This window comes from Canis lupus, chromosome 33 (assembly GCF_048164855.1).
Source record: "Canis lupus baileyi chromosome 33, mCanLup2.hap1, whole genome shotgun sequence".
NCBI classification, from domain to species: domain Eukaryota; kingdom Metazoa; phylum Chordata; class Mammalia; order Carnivora; family Canidae; genus Canis; species Canis lupus.
The window spans coordinates 14,762,254-14,780,250 of NC_132870.1; positions in this window are offsets into that span (position 1 = coordinate 14,762,254).

The window sequence follows — 17,997 nt, forward strand, 5'->3', positions numbered from 1 at the left end:
TTGAATATAGACTTTGGAGAAATAATTCTAAAACCTGGCTGCATAAGTTACTGTTTATACAGAGTTTGCAAAATTGTTGAATTCTGTAACTCTTAATTTTCTCACATGTGACAGTGCAGTTGATAATTCCTACTACAAAAAGATTTTTTAAAAAACTAAAATAGATAATATATGCAAGAAAAGCTATCATAATAGTTCACATATCTTTTAAAATCATTCAATTCATTTTGTTTATGTAACTTTCCTACAAAATGTACATGGATTCTTGGGCAATTAGAAAGTCACATGACTGCGAAGTCTTGCAAATTTGCCTTACTAGGCACTGGATTTCCTTATATATTTGGAATATCACTACTAGAAATAAATGTGTAAGCTTTTCATGGTATTCTCAAACAAATTCCTGGAAACAATTAAGTGATTTCCTGATACATTTGCTTAAGATATGGTTCACAGGAGCACGAGGAAGGAGGGGGTTAGGGCTATAGTCACTGGCCCAATTCATTTACAATTAAACTTTACAGCTTAGTATTAAAAAGATGCACATTTTTACCACATTTGCAAGGAACAGTTAATTCCTGAATGATATAATTATTCTATAAATTTGAAAAAATCCAAAGCTACCAAGTTCAGTTTATAAATTTATTATAAATTTGTTTCCAAATTAGGTAAGAGCAATGTAGACACACCTTGCTTATGAACAAAAAGAAAAATGAAAATCATAGGTTCATTTAGTAAATAATATAGAGGAAATAATTCTAAATCTTAGACAACTGAACCACCATTAAACAAATTTATCTTAATTGTGTAGGGTTCATAACAAAAAATGTAAACATGCATTTTTAAAACTGGAGAAGTCAATATAATTCATCATAGGTATTAAAGGAAAAAAATTACATAATTATTTCAAATGATAAAAAGCCTTTGGTAATAATTAACTCAGTTTTCATTAAAAAACAGCTAAGAATTAAAGGAAACTTCTTAAAACATTATTGACAGGTTATCTGTTAAAACACCAACATTTAAAGATCTTGGAAATTACCATTCCAATCTTTACACAAGAAAATCTAAGAAAACTGATAATCAGTGATTTTTTATAGACCCAGGGCAAGAAAACAAGGTTACAAGGCAAACAGCAACCCTAAAATATATAATTAGTAAATCAAGAATCATAGCCAAATCAGTTTACCTAGGGCAGACACCTAGGGCTGGAGTTTGAGTTTAGACCAGCATCATTTAAGAAACTATTAAGATCATAGCCTTGGGGAGAGCTCATACTTTCATGAATTTTACCTTCAGGAAATCTACCAAGTTCTAGTGAAGGTCCAAGAATGATCTCCTTGGAGTTCTGTCTGGGGAGAAAAATCACTGAGAAATATGTTCAGAGCATTTTCCCTAAAAGCCAACTCTCCATGGAAAAGACTATTGGAAGTTTATACCATCTGTAAGAAGGACATTTATTTATCTTACTTCAGTCCCCTCTAGCTATTCTGTCTTACTTACCAGGTGGAGAGAAGCTAAGAAATTTGTGTAAGTGTCACAACCCAGGGACAGTGAAGTTAGATTGCACCATAAGATTTTAGAAGGTTTCCCCTCTCCCACAATTTACCACTATACCAATAGGGCTCCAATATTAACAGTGCATTACAGCTGAAATTGCTACAAGGTGTAGACTTCCTGAAGAGAAGTAGTTACAGAAGGCAAAGTCACAAAAACAAGGACACTAGAGGAATTTAAAGACTGGTGTTTATCGCCATTGAAAACAATAAATATAGGACAAAATTAGCTAGATTAACATAAAACCTCACACTATCTCAATTCTTATTACACAATACATTATGTTTAAGGTTTAGTCTGTTTGAGCTGCTATAACAAAAACACTACAATATAAGTTGCTTAATCAAAAGCTGAAACTAATTTCTGCTGGATTCTGGATTCTGAAAGTCTGAGATCATGGTGCCAGTATGATTGGTTTATGGTAAGAATCCTCTTTCTGTCTGCAGATGGCTGACTTCTCGTTCTATTCTCCCGTGGTGGAAAAAACAAGAAAGCCCTCTAGGGTCTGTTTTATAAGGGAACTCATCCCATTCATGAAAGTTCTACCCACATGCCTTAATCCCCTCCCACAGACCACATGTCCCTTCCTAATACCATCACATTGAGAGTTAGGATTTTAGCATATGAATGGGCAGTGGCACAAATATTCAGTCCATAATATTTAGCTTTCAACCAAAAATTACAAATCAAGGTAAAAAGCAAGAAAATCAGTCTGAAGAAACAAAGCATAAAACTCAGTTGTAACACTGATTTTGGAATTGTCAGTCAATTTAAACTGTGATTAATATCTTGAAGGCCCCAATAGGAATAGTAGACAACCCTCAAGAACAGCTGGATAAATAAGTAGAGAAATGGAAATTCAAAGGGCAATGCTAAAAATAAAACAATGGAGTGATGTCACCAAAATGGCAACATAGGTCATTCCTAACTTTGCTCTCCATCACAAAGACTAACAACTATTCCTGGATAGGACATCATTGAGAAAATACTAAAGCTTGAGAGTATAATTGAGGCAGCCCCTGAAAAACAGAAACCAAGAAAAACTAAAGGCAAAGTATATCATGGGAGAAACATTTTTGCAATTAATACTCAAAATAAAGAACTCCTACAATTTAATAACAAAAAACAAAAATCTGAGTTAAAAAAGGGCATAAGGGGATCCCTGGGTGGCGCAGCGGTTTGGCGCCTGCCTTTGGCCCAGGGTGCGATCCTGGAGACCCGGGATCGAATCCCACGTCGGGCTCCCGGTGCATGGAGCCTGCTTCTCCCTCTGCCTGAGTCTCTGCCTCTCTCTCTCCCTCTCTGTGTGACTATCATAAATAAATAAAAATAAAAAAAGGGCATAAGAATTAAATAGACATTCTTCCAAAGATGAAATCAAAATGGCCAATGAGCACATGAAAAGATGCTTAACATCATGGCTATCATCAATGAGACAAGAAACAACAGGTCCTGGCAAAGATGTGGCAAAAGGGAATTTTTATACACTATTATTAGGAATCTGAGTTAGTCCAACCACAAGGGAAAATAATATGGAGCTCCCTCAAAAAATTAAAACTAGATCTACCATACAATACAGGAAATTCCACTCCTGGCTATATACCCAAAGGACATAAAATCAGGATTTGGATGAGATATATGCACTCACATGTTTATCACAAGATTGTTCACAATAACCAAGATATGGAAACAATCCAAATGTCCACCAGTGGGTGAATGAATAAAAAGATGTGGTACATATACACAAGGAAATACTATTTAGCCATGAGAAAGGAGGATAATCTGCTATTTGTGACAACAGGAATGGACCTCGAGCATATTATGTTAAGATAAGCCAGAAAGAAAAAGACAAGTACTGTATAGTAACACTTATATGTGGAATCTAAAAAATATCAAGCCTTTAAAAACAGAGTAAAATGTTGGTTACCAGGAGATGAAGGGGGTTTGATAGTTTGATGGTGTTTAAGGATACAAACTTGTAACAAGTATTAAATAAGCCACAGAGATCTGATGCACAGTGTAAAGAATACAAACAATACTATTACTATAATCATGCATTGTGATAAATATCACCACAGCAATGATGCTATAATATATAAATGAATCAAAATAACATTCCATATATCTTATACAATGTTACATGTCAAATTTATTTAATAAAAGCATTATTTAAAAATTTTATTCTCAATTAAATTATCTCTACATCTAATGTGGAGCTTGAACTCATGATTCTGATATCAAGAGTTGCATGCTTTCCCAACTGAACCAACCAGGTACCCCAATAAAAAAATTTTTTTTAAAGATTTTATTTATTTTTCCATGAGAGACACAGAGAGAGGCAGAGACACAGGCAGAGGGAAAAGCAGGCTTCATGCAGGGAACCTGATGTGGGACTCAATCCCAGGCCTCCAGGATCAGGTCCTGGGCTTAAGGTGGTGCTAAACCGCTGAGCCACTCGGGCTGCCCTAAAAAAGATTTTTTAAATGAATTCAGAATTATCTTCTTTTAAAAATTTTGTGTGTTATAAGAAGAAACACAAACAACCAAATGAAACTAGGGAAACAATGCATGCACAAAATGAGAAAATTGACAGAAAGAAAGAAAGAAAGAAAGAAAGAAAGAAAGAAAGAAATCCTAGAACTGAAAAATACAATAACTGTACTGAAGTATTTAATAGAGTTCCAAAAGCAGACTTGATCATGCAGAAGACTCAAAGAACCAGGAAATGGGACAATTGAAATTATCCAGTCAGGGAAAAAAAAAGAAAAAATAATAAAATAAAGGGTGAAGAAAGCCTATGATACTTATTGGACACAATTAAAAGAAACTCTATTCACATTATGAGAATTTTCAGAAGGAGAATAGAAAGTATGTTTAAATCCATAGTGGTTGACCACTTCCCAAACCTGAGGAAAGAAGTATATATCCAGATCCAAAACATCAAAAAGACTTCAAATAGGTTGAACTCAAATAGGGCTACATCAAGACACATTAAAATCAAATTGCCAAATGTCAAAGAGAAAGAATTTTAAATTCAGCAAAACAATATTAAGAAGTTACATATAAAAGAACCTGCATAAGGTCATTGGGGGATTTCTCCACAGAAACTTCTTGGGCCAAAAGAGAACAGGATGACATATTCAAAATATTGGGGGGTGGGGGTTGGAAGAGGTGGGGAGACTGTCAACCAAGAACACTATACCTGTGAAAATGTCCTTAGGAAATGGCGAAGGAATAAATATTTTCCTGAACAAACAAAAGCTGAGGGAACTTGTTACCAGTAGACCTTCCTTAAAAGAATTGCTAAGGAAAGTTTTTGAATAAGTATAAAAAGACACTAATTAAATCATGAAAACATAAGGCAGTTTGAAACTCACGGGTAAGGTAAATATATTGTCAAAATTGGATTCTGTAATAGGATAATGCTGTACCTAATTCATGTACACTTCTAGTTTAAAAGTAAAAAATGTAGTAAAAATAATCATAGCACAATAGTCTATTATTTATTATGCAATTAAAAATACTTAAATTGTAAGTCAATACCCTAAAATATGAGGTGGAGAAGTAAACTGTAAAGCTTAGGAATTATATTAAATTTAAATCGTTATCACTTTAAGATAGGATGTTAAAGCTTTAGGATATTTTATGTAATCTTCATGATAACCACAAGGGAAAGACTTGTAGTGATTGCACAAAAGAACATGATAAAGAAGTAAGGCATACTGATACCAGCAAACATTAAAACACACAAAAAAAAGATGACAGGATAAGTATCAAGGCACAGTAAAATTATAAAACAACCAAAAAACCAAATGATAATAGTAAATCCTTGTTATCAATAAATACTTTAAACAAAAATAGATTCATTTCTCTGATCAAAGAGAATGGCTGAATGAATTTAAAAGAAAAGATCTCATAATATGCTGCCTACAATAAACACTTTTAAAGACACACATACTGAGAGTGAAGGGATCGAAAAAGATTTTAAGCAAATGGGAACAAAAAACAAAAAGAAATCAACAAAGGTAACAATATTGACATCAGACAAAATAGACTTCAAGCTAACAATGATAAAAAGAGACAAAGAATGTCATTTATATAATGATAAAGGGGTCAATACATAAAGATACATAACAATTATAAATATACATGCACCCAATGCCAAAAGCTTCTAAATACATAAAGCAAAACCAACAGAGTTAAAAGGAGAAAAAAACATCAATATAATAATAGTTGGAAAAAAAAATAGTTGGAGACTTTAATGCCCTGCTTTCAACAATGGAAGTCAGCCAGGCAGAGACTCAATAAGGAAACTATAGCCCAAATGGATCCAACAGATATATGCAGAACATTTTATCTGACAACAGAGAATTCACATTCTTTTCTAGTGTACATGGAACATTTTCTAGGACAGACCTCATATTAGGCCACAGAAACCACCTTAGCAAATTCAGGATTGAAATTGTACTGTCTTCTCTAACAACAATGGTATGAAACTAGTAATCCCCCCTGTCCCCAAAAAAGAGGAAAACTGGAAAATTCATGAATACATGGAAATTAAATGCTTTCCTGAACAACTGATAGATCAAAGAACAAGTCAAAGAAGAAATAAAAAGGGATATTCAGACAAATAAAAATGGAAATACAACATACCAAAACTTATGGATTCAGCAAAAGCAGTTCTTAGAAGTTCATAGCAATAAACACCTATATTAATAAGAAAGATGACAAAAATATAACTGTATACCTCAAGGAACTGAGAATAAATGGAGCCCAAAGTTAGCAAAATGTAGAAAATAATGAAGAATAATGTAGGAATAAATGAGATAAGGAAGAGAAAATAATATAGAAAGGATAACTCAAACTAAAAATTGGATCTTTGAAAAAGTAAAATTATGATACAACTTCCTTAGACCAACTGAGGGAAAACAGAGATAATTCAGATCAACAAAATTATAAGTGAAAAAGGAGACCTTACAATTGATGGCATAGAAATATAAGGATCATAAGACATACTGTGAACAATAGGATGCCAAGAAAGTGGACAAGCTAGAAAAAATTTAAAAATTTTTAGAAATATACAAACTACAAAGACTACATCAGAAATAAAAAGTCTCCATCGACCAATTACTTTAAGGAAATTGAATAACTAATTAAAAATCTCCCTAATGAAGAGAAATCCAAGACCAGATAGTTTCATGGTTAATTTTGCCAAACATTTAAAGAAGAATTAAGGCCAATCCTTCTTAAACTCTTCCAAATCATTGAAAAGGAGGGACACTTCGAAACTCATTCTATTTTTTTAAAATTTATTTGTTTATGATAGAGAGAGAGAGAAAGAGAGAGAGGCAGAGAGAGAAGCAGGCTCCATGCACCGGGAGCCCGACGTGGGATTCGATCCCGGGTCTCCAGGATCGCGCCCTGGGCCAAAGGCAGGCGCCAAACCGCTGCGCCACCCAGGGATCCCCCAAACTCATTCTAGGGGCAGCCCCGGTGGCACAGCGGTTTAGCGCGGCCTGCAGCCCAGGGCGTGATCCTAGAGACCCTGGATCGAGTCCCACGTCAGGCTCTCTGCATGGAGACTGCTTCCCCCTCTACCTGTGTCTCTGCCTCTCTCTCTCTCTCTCTCTCTCTCTCTGCATCTCTATGAATAAATAAATAAATAATCTTAAAAAAATTAAAAAAAAAAAAAGAAACTTATTCTAGGAAGCCGAAGTTACTCTGCTTACCAAAGCTAGAAAATGTCATCACCAGGAAATAAAACCAATATCCCTGATGCATATAGATGTAAACATTCTGAATGAAATCATGCAAACCAAATTCAGCAGCACATTAAGAAAAAATCGTGCACCATGATAAAGATGGATTTATTCCTGGGATAGAAGGATTGTTTGACATAATCAAATCAATGTGATAACATCATATTAATAGCATAAAACAGTCCTATTATCATTACAATAGATGCACACACAAAAACATAATTAAACTCAACATCTGTTCATGATGAAAACGTTCAACAAATTATGTATAGAAGGATGACCTCAGGGATGCCTCGGTGGCTCCGTGGTTGGGCAGCTGCCTCTGGCTCAGGTTGTGATCCCAGAATCCAAGATCAAGTCCCACATCGGGCTCCTGTGAAGAGCCTGCTTCTCCCTCCGTCTGTGTCTCTGCCTGTCTCTTTCTGAGTCTCTCGAATAAATAAATAAATCTTTAAAAAAAGGATGACCTCAATATAATAAAGGCTATATATGATAAGCCCACAGGGAGTGTCATACTCTGTGGTGAAAGTATGAGTTTGTCTTCTAACATCAGGAACAATATAAAGATGTCCATTCTCACCACTTTTAGTCAAATAGTACTGGATATCCTTACCAGAGGAAACAGGCAAGAAATAAAAGGCATCACAATTGGAAAGGAGGAAGTAATTTCTTCTCTATTTGCAGATGAAATTGTTTTATGGATAAAAAAAATTCTAAAGACTACCAAAAATTTCTTAGATCTAACCAACAAATTTTGTAAAGTTGCAGGATACAAAGTTAACATACAAATTACGGTAGTGTTTCTATACCTTAACAAGTTATCTGAAAAATAAATAAAACTACCCCATTTGTAATAGTATGGAAAACAATAAAATAGTTTAAAATAAACATAAACAAAGAGGAGAAATTTCTCTAATTTGAAAACAATCAGACATTAATAAAAGAAATTGAAGAAGTCACAAAAAACTGGTAATATATTCTGTGTTCAGGGATTGGAAAAACTTGTGTTTTTAAAATACCCATACTACCAAAGCCTTATGTAGATTCAGTCAATCCCTCTCAAGATTCCATTTTTTCCAGAAGGAGTAAAAAATACTCCTAGAATTTATATGGAACCACAAAAGACCCTAAATAGGAAAAAAAAAACAAAAAACAAAAAAACAAAACAAAACAAAAAACCCAAGAAAGAACAGAGTTGGAGGCACCACACTTTTTTATTTCAAATTGTACTATAAAGCTAGTCATCAAAACTTGCACAAAAACAGAAAAATTGATGAATGAAACAGAATAAAGAACCCTGAATTAAACCCAAGCATATATAGCTAATAAATATTTGACAATGAAGCCAAGAATACACAATGCAGATGAGATGGTCTCTTTACTTAATGGTGCTGGAAAATTAAATATTCACATGTATAAGAATGAATCTAGACCTGTTTCTTGTATCATTCATAAAAATTAAAATGGATTAAAGGCTTAAGTGTAAGATCTGAAACCATGATACTTGTAGAAGAAAACATCAGAAAAAATTCATTGACATGGATCTTGGCAATGATTTTTTTAATATGACACCCAAGGCACAAACAGCAAAAAAACAAAAAAGTGGGACTATATTAAATTAAAACGTTTCTGCACAGCAAAATAAAAAAATCAGCAAAGTTAAAAGACCACTCATGGAACGAGAAAATAATTTTCAAATCATATATCTGATAAAGGATTAATATCCAAAATGTATAAACAACTCATATAACCTTAGTAGAAAAAAAATCCCAAATTAAAAAATGGGCAAAGGTCTGAATAGACATTTTGTGAAAGAAGATAGATATATCAAAAATCAATAGGTACATGAAAAGACCTTAAGATTACTAAATCATTAGAAAAATGCAAATCAAAACACAATGAGATATTACCTCACATCTGTCAGAATGGCCATGATAAAAAAGAAAAGAGATAACATTGCTGGAAAAGATATGGGAGAAAGGGAACATGTGTGCATTGTTCAAGAGATTGTAAACTGATGTAGCCACTATGGAAGACCCTGAAAATTTTAAAAATAAAACTACCATATGATCCAGCAATTACACTTCTGGGAATATATCCAAATGAAATGAAAACAACTCACAAAGATATCTACACCCCCATGTTCTTAGTAGCATTGTTTACAGTAGCCAAGACATGAAAATAACCTGTGTCCATCAACTATTTTTTAAAAAATTTTATGTATTTATTCATGAGAGAGACAGAGAGAGAGAGAGAGAGAGGCAGAGACAGGCAGAGGGAGAAGCAGGCTCCATGCAGGGAGCCCAATGTGGGACTCGATCCAGGGACTCCGGGATCATGCCCTGAGCCAAAGGCAGATGCTCAACCGCCTGAGCCACCCAGGCATCCCCCATCAATGTTTTAATGGATAATAACACAGTCGAGTATGTGTATGTGTATGCATATATGCACACCTACAATGGAACATTATTCATCCACAAAGGAGAAAATCCTGCCATTTGTGACAGCATGCACAAACCCTAAAGGCATTTTGCTAACTGAAACAAGACAGAAATACTGATACTGTAGGATCTCGCTCATAAGTGAAATCTTGAAGCAGCAGCAGCAGCAAACAAAAATAAACTTGTAGATCAGATTATGTTTACTCTCGTAAAGGCTGGGATAAGGGGGAACTGGAGAAAGATTGTGAAAGGTACAAACTTCTAGTTTTGAGATAAGTAAGCACTAAGGATGTAATACACAGCAAATGACTATAGTTAACACCGCTGTAAGATATGAAAGTTAAAAGAGAAAATCCTAAGAGTTCTCATCACAAAAGATTTTTCTTTTTATACTGTGTCTATATAAGATGATAAATGCTAACTAAACTTATTGTGATAATTTTTTCATAACATATTTAAGTGAAACCATTATGCTTTACTACCTACACAGTGATGAATGTCAATTATATGTCATAAAACCAGGAATATTTTTTTTAATGTTATAGAAATAAAGAATGCCTTTGATGTGTTCATTAGTAGACTGGACATAGTTGAGTAGACAGAGAGCTTGCCAATCAGTTAACAAAAACTTCCCAAACTGAAATGCAAAGAGGAAGAACAGAATACAAAAAAAAAAAAATCCAGCAAGACTGTGGGAAATTTTAAACACACACACACACACACACACACACGGTATCCTATATATGATATATATAGAAAAAAGAGAAGAGTTTTTTGAAATGTTAATGGTTGAGAATTTTCTGAAATTAATGAAAGACTATACTTCAGATTCAGGTATTTCAAAGAGCATGAAATAGAAAAATATTTTTAAAACTATACCTAGGTGTATAATATTAATAAATTTAAAATCTAGCTTTGTTAAAAGTAGTAATAGTAACAATGTATTGGGTGACACATGACATTGCATTTATTGATGAACAACCTAGATAGAGAAGCTATTGTTTTTTCAGTTATTATCCAAATTTTCTTTGATTAAATAGAAGTATCATGTAATAATCACAAAATGTTGACCTATCATACTGTTTGAGAAAAACTTCAATTTATCATACTCATCTCATCCTAAGCTGTTTACTCATTATAATTTTATATGATGAGTGTATTAGTTTCTTATCAACTACTTGGCTTCTAGTTTTCTAAAACATTCTGCTAGTAAATAACTTGTGTTTAGTGCTTTTCACTCAATTTGATTTTTTAAAAGAGTTTTACTGTTTGCTTCAATATTCTAACAGACCATTAAGAAATAAACACTTTTAAGTGTCAAATTCCTGTGTTTTATGGTTAAATGTTGTTTTGATTTTTCTGGAGCCATCGCTATTTGTAAGTTTTTTCACATATACAACAGATAGTGGAATAGGACAGTTTGAATTAGCACCCCAGTCCATGCAGTACTCATCCATAAGCAGCTCTTGTAAATATGGCATTTTTTGTGTACATGTCCCTTGTAGCAGTAGTGTAGTGAAATAAATCAGATTCATCATGATTTTTTTAGATAAGAACTTTATTGAGAAATAATTGTCATGCCATAAACTTCACCTTTAAAAGTATTCCATTCAGGAAATTTCAGTATATTCATACAGTTGTGCAATCATTCATCATCAAATTTATCAGATATATCTGTACGACAAGACTTAGAATCCTCTTTTCCCCATATCACAACATGTTTTCACAAATTGTCTCATTGGACCATTAAGCATATTTTTTGAATACAAATATAAAAGAAGAAATATAAGGCAGAATAGAAAATAGATGATAACCAACAATGAGATCACAGAAATAGGAAACCTTGACAAAATGATTCATTTCTGACCAATGCAATCCACCTATCATAACATTTTATAATAGAGTAGGAAAGGGTAGATGATTAGCACATAAAACTTCCAGCTTTAGAATGAATTTTCCCTCCTAATTCTTTCCTTGGACAGAGAACTTGTTTGCATAAGAGGAGATTGGGAAGATAATTTTTAAGAGAGAAGCTGATGCTACCAATCTACACACTCTCCTTTGTACAATACTGTGGGCCCTTGAACAACACAGGTTTGAACTGTGCAAATCTGCTTATATGTGGATTTTTGTCAATAAATACAACACATTGCCATAAATGTATTTTCTCTTTTGATGATTTGTTAATGACAGTTTTTCTCTATCTCAAGTTTATTGTAAGAACACAGTATGTAATGCATATAGCATACAAAATATATGTTAATCAACTCTTTATGTCATCGGTAAGACTTCTGATCAATAGTAGGCTATCAAGTTTTGGAGGAATATTTAGACATGTATTCTCACCTGCCCAGGGAGACTGGGACCCCTTAACCTCCAAATTGTTCAACAGTCAACTGGACAATGCTCACCTTGTGTTACATCTATTACTACATCTATATAATATCAAAATCTGAAAATTAACTCAACCAAATAATCATAGTTCTATTGCCCATTGACTAGAAGACCAAAAACCTCTAAAGAAATTACCAAAGGGGATTAATCATTATGATCACTACAAGTGCTACCATCACTCAATATGTGATGCTAACAAGGAAAAAAAAAAAAAAAAAAAAAAAAAAGACGTGTTTTTTCCAATCACTATCTCCTGAAGAACTATTACTGACATTTCACAGAATTCAAGGATGCCATGGAACCCTGATTGAGTGGCAAGCACTGGAGATGGAGCAGTGTATTTGTGGGTTTTGACTGGATCTTTTTATATATATATAAAGGGTGTTCCTTGCTGTCCTCTTTTCCAGAATGATTTCCTAAGCTCACTCTCCCCTTCTTTTTTTTTTAATAAAATAATTTTTATTGGTGTTCAATTTACCAACATACAGAATAACACCGAGCGCTCATCCCGTCAAGTGTCCCCCTCAGTGCCCATCACCCACTCACCCCCACCCCCCACCCCCCTCCCCTTCCACCACCCCTAGTTCGTTTCCCAGAGTTAGGAGTCTTTATGTTCTGTCTCCCTTTCTGATATTTCCCACACTTTTCTTCTCCCTTCCCTTATATTCCCTTTCACTATTATTTATATTCCCCAAATGAATGAGAACATACACTGTTTGTCCTTCTCCGATTGACTTACTTCACTCAGCATAATACCCTCCAGTTCCATCCACGTTGAAGCAAATGGTGGGTATTTGTCGTTTCTAATGGCTGTCACTCTCCCCTTCTTAAATCACCACCAGTTAATGGAAAAGTTGTTCCTCCATCTTCTAGCCTTATAAAAAGTCTAAAATGATTGCTTCAACCGTTAAGAGGAGGAACAGATGCTGGACTTGGTATCACCCTTAGGAATTCTGGATGATTAGTTACATTAACAGAATTGTAAATGCTTTAAAGATATTCATAGGAAATGTGAGAACCTGTTAGGCAATTATGATGACAGTTCTCTAATCAATTGTCATATTAGAATGTGTTTATATTTAATCAGAACATTATCATGATTAGGCTGAGAGACTTTAAGTATTAGAAATTCACTCATTTACATAACAAATTTTTATGGAGTGTCTACTTTGTGGCAGGCAGTATTTAAAGTCCTGGGATATATAATAATAAGTGGAAGGCTACTCTCAAACTCCCTTTTCCCAAAGAGTTTTAATTCCAGAAATGCAAGAAGATTAACATGGTATTTTCCCTTATTAAGAAATGCCCTTTCTCAGGCTTGAAATCCTGATCTTCATGTTTCCTTTTTGTTTGATGCAACAGGCCCAAAGGACTTACCCTGTTTTTCCTCCTTCCTGTTAGCTATCACAATCCTTTTTTCCCATTCCATTGAATCTAGCTGCAAAAAGGAATGATTTATCTCTCCAATGTCCCCTTTGTTTTGTCCTGAATTTAAATTCAATGCTCTTTTAAGTTTTGTGATTTTGATGTTACTCCATATGGATGAGGAAGAATTAAGAAGGGTTTATTGGTAAGTTACTATTTTAAAAAATAAACTTTAAAGTCATAGTGGTTTATTTCTTGCTCAGGTTAAAGATGAAAACAGCCCCTAAGAGTGGATGCCTTTTTTTCCAAGGGCTGATTCTGAGACCTAGGCTCTTGGCACATAATGGTTTTATCATCTACAACATTTTGGTTTCAAATGTCTCAATGTCACTGTGCTTCCCTGCATTAATCTGGCAGAAAGGGAAAGACTATGGAGTGTCCAATATAGCAGATTTTCATGGATCAGGTTTTAATGATATATACTAACATCTCACATTCCATCATATAGAATTTAGCCTGCGGCCATGCCTACCTGCAATAGAGCCTGAAAAATATAGTTTAAATAAATGCTCAGGAAAAAAGAAAAAGAAACGCAGGTTATTAATAAGGTAGCCAAACTCTGCCATAAATAATGAAGTTTCTAGGATTCTATAACATTTCTAAGACTGTTATTGATTGATGAATATGGTTCATAAATCTCAATAGCTATGGATTTATTTAAATAAAATTTCCAGGAGGTCAGTGATTTTGACTTCTCTTACAACCCAACACATAATGGTGCTCAGAGAGAATGAATAAATGTGTAAGAAATGAAAAATAATTTTTTTGACTCAAGTGAAAAACTGGCCTAATATTTGACACTCAGTGTAGTAGGGCTCTGAATCACACTATATTTAGTTGTCTACTCTTCCACTAATTTTAAGGAGAAAATAAAATAATTAAGAATAAAGTAGAAAATAATCTTAATTATATACCTGCTCACCAGAAGATGTCACTATCTTCTTCTGCCTAAGTAATAAAGGAGTGAGAGGAACCCCAACACAATTACACAATCTTTACTTAGCAATTGAACGTGTACCATGTGCCAAGAGAATTAAAACATGATCCCTATCAGCTAGAAGAAGCTCCTGTGGTTCTTTTTTGCAGGGATTTATACCAAGGTTGGCCCAGAATAGCTGTGACTTCAGAAAGACTGTGGATTTGGATCTACCTATTCTTTGTTCTTTGCTGCTATCCCAAAACTGGAGACCCATCTTGGATATGAATTTCTGATGAGTGCATTGCAATGTAATTCACAGCTGCATATTCTCAATGGTGGCAAATCTCTAGCTGACCATAGACAGAGGCCTTAGCATAGTCCGCATGCTAGAAGAATGATGGATATAAATATCAAGGATCACAACGCAATGTGAAGAGTGCCACAGTGGTGGTATATACAAAACAATCATGGAGTAGGGCAGAAAAAAATCAACTTTTTGGGTAGTTAGGGAAGTCTCTCCAGAAGGATTTCCCTTTGAGCTTGTCATGTAAACCAAAAGCAGAAGGTAAAAGGATATCAAAAGTGCATGCAAATGTTTAGGGAATGAAAGGGAGTAGTATAAGTAGCCAGGGCATAGAGTGAGAGTTTGTAGAAAACAAAAACAGAAAGAAGGTTTGGGTGAGATGAAGGGCCTTTCTTTCATCTTGTGTTAATATAATTGCCTATTTTGTTCATTGCCAGTAATAGAGGAGGATGGTGTGGAAGGGCCGAGCTAATTATAGCTGTTTTGACACGGAGGATTTTTTTCATATGTCAAAATGTAAAAGCCATTAACGTTTATAATCAAATAATATGTGCAAGAGACATCACGGTTCTAATTCTCATTCTGACTTCTATTCTCAGAGTATGTTGGAAATGCAATGAGACTTAGAGATGCAGTGAGAGAGGAAGTATAGCTTAAGAGTAAGGATGAGAAGAATGTGAAGCTCAGGGATGACATAGGATGTGTGTTCTGCACATTTCTGTTTAAAAAGAAGGAAATATAAGAAACAAAAACAGCCTGAATTCTAATGATGTGGATTATTTTGGGGGCGATGTCAAGTGTTCCTGAGTAAAAATGTCAAGTGCCATGTACTAAAACAACTTTAACTAACCATTCTGTGCCTTGTAGAAAATATGGAAAATTTTTTAAAGAGACTTTCTTAACTAAAGTACAGAAATATAATGGTTTGCCTGTAATTAGAGAAGCGCTTTTAAGATAAACCAAGACCAATATGTTGAAATCAATGGGATGCAGAGACTACATAATAAGTGATAACTGAGAATACAAAATAATTTTATAATAGTTAGGACTGTTTTGGAAGATAGTGTGCCCCAAGAATGAAAGTATTTAAATATAGACATATAGATGTAAAAAATAATTCCAGTAGCATGTGAGTTGCTAAACATTTATGGCTTCTTCTAAACTCTGGGTTCAACAATTATTATACACATTGCCTCAACTCAAATTTCTAACAAGCAATTTAGGAGATTTCAACTCAGTGAGATATAGTCCTCTATCGAAAATAGATTTTGTAATAATGCCAAGATATATATTAACAAGACTCTACCACCCAAAGTTCACTTAACATGTGTACAAATGGTGTTTATTAGATACTTATTTTGTGCTAGACATTGGTTATCAGTATTGTTGATAGTTTTTGGGTTAAAATTAATAAAATTCCACATAGAAAGTATATTTTATTGAAATACTAATACATCTAAAAATGACAGGTTATAATGAGTTCTATATTAAAAAAACATAAATTACAGACTGATGGAGGATAATGACTCAATATAGTAAAATAATTATTTGAGGAGGAAGATATCTGAGCAAAGATCTGAATGAAGCAATAGAGCAAAGAGAAGGTATGAAGGAAAACCTCTCCAGGCAAAAGGAAAAGATAATATGGAAGCTATAAAGAAGCAAACAACTATATATGGTTAAAGAGAAACAATAACATCAGTGTGGGAGAAGCAGAATGATTCAGGGGAGATTATGGGAGAAAATTCAAAAGAACATGGGGCAAGATGATCTAGGGCTTTGAAAAGCACAGGCTTTTAACTTAATTGTGTAGAGTAGTCTTTCATGTCTTTGAACAGGGAAATGATGTAATCTTACATGTATTTACAAAATACTGTAGCTAGTATGTGAGGAATAGACTATAGGGAGATAAGAGTACAAGTGAGGAAATAATATTCCACACAATATTCCACACAAAGTATAGTGGCTTATGTTTTATAGCAGTGGTTAGTATTTGATTTCTATTTTGAAGGTAGCTCTTTCAGGAATTTTTAGTCTGGATAGGATGTGGGGTCATGGGAATGAAAATCAAGAATCAATCATGGATTTTTGACCTATAAAAACCAAACAGAGGTGGAAATATATACTAAATTAAACCACCATATAAGGAATTTTTTTTGTTCATTTGCAAGTGCTGAGTAGTTATACCATTTTTTCACATCTGTTAATTTTGAAAGCTTATTAGACATCCAAGTGGAATTGTTGACAAAGTAATTGACAATATTCTGTATCTCAGGACAGAGGTCAGGATTATCATTATTAAGCTTAGAGTCCTTATCATGTGGATTCTAAACTATAAGACTTGATGGAATTTTTTTATGTTTATTTTTTTAATTTAAATTCAATTTGTCAACATATAGTATAACACCCAGTGCTCATCCCACCAAGTGCCCTTCTTAGTGCCCATCACCTCATCTCCCCTCTCTCCTTCCCTTTTGCAACCCTTTGTTTGTTTCCCAGAGTTAGGAGCCTCTCATGGTTTGTCTTCCTCTCTAATTCTTCCCCGCTCAGTTTCCCTCCTTTCCCTCATAGTCCCTTTAACTATTTCTTATATTCTGCATATGAGTGAAGCCATATGATTATTATCCTTCTCCAATTAACTTATTTCACTCAACACAATACCCTTCAATTCCATCCACGTCAGAGCAAATGGTAGGTATCCATCCTTGCTGATGGCTGACTATCTGGAATGGTAATTTGAGAATAGAACAGAGAATCCAGACTGACTTCTGTGGGGGGAAAACACTAACAATGAAGCCAGTAAATTAAGAGGAAAGTGAGAAGTATTTATGGTATCTTGAAAGCCAACTGAGGAAATGAGAGGACACTCACTATGTCAAACCATATGGAAATATCAAAAATATGATTAACTTTACTGACTAGACTGTTCTGAAAGGTCAGTCAGAAAACACCTCTACACAATTTGGCACGTTTATATTGTTCAATATTACAAAAGGACTCAATCTATCAACAGTACAACTTATAAAATCTCAATGCCTATCTCTCAAAGTTCTGGGTTTTAATTGTTCAGACTCTCTGCTTTTATCCATCTCCTAGATCCAAAATATCAAAATTCACAAGGTTTTATTTTCAGCATCTGTAAAACACTTCTCCTAGTTGGCCTCTTCCCAAAACACATTTATGTTTAAACAAAAGAAAACC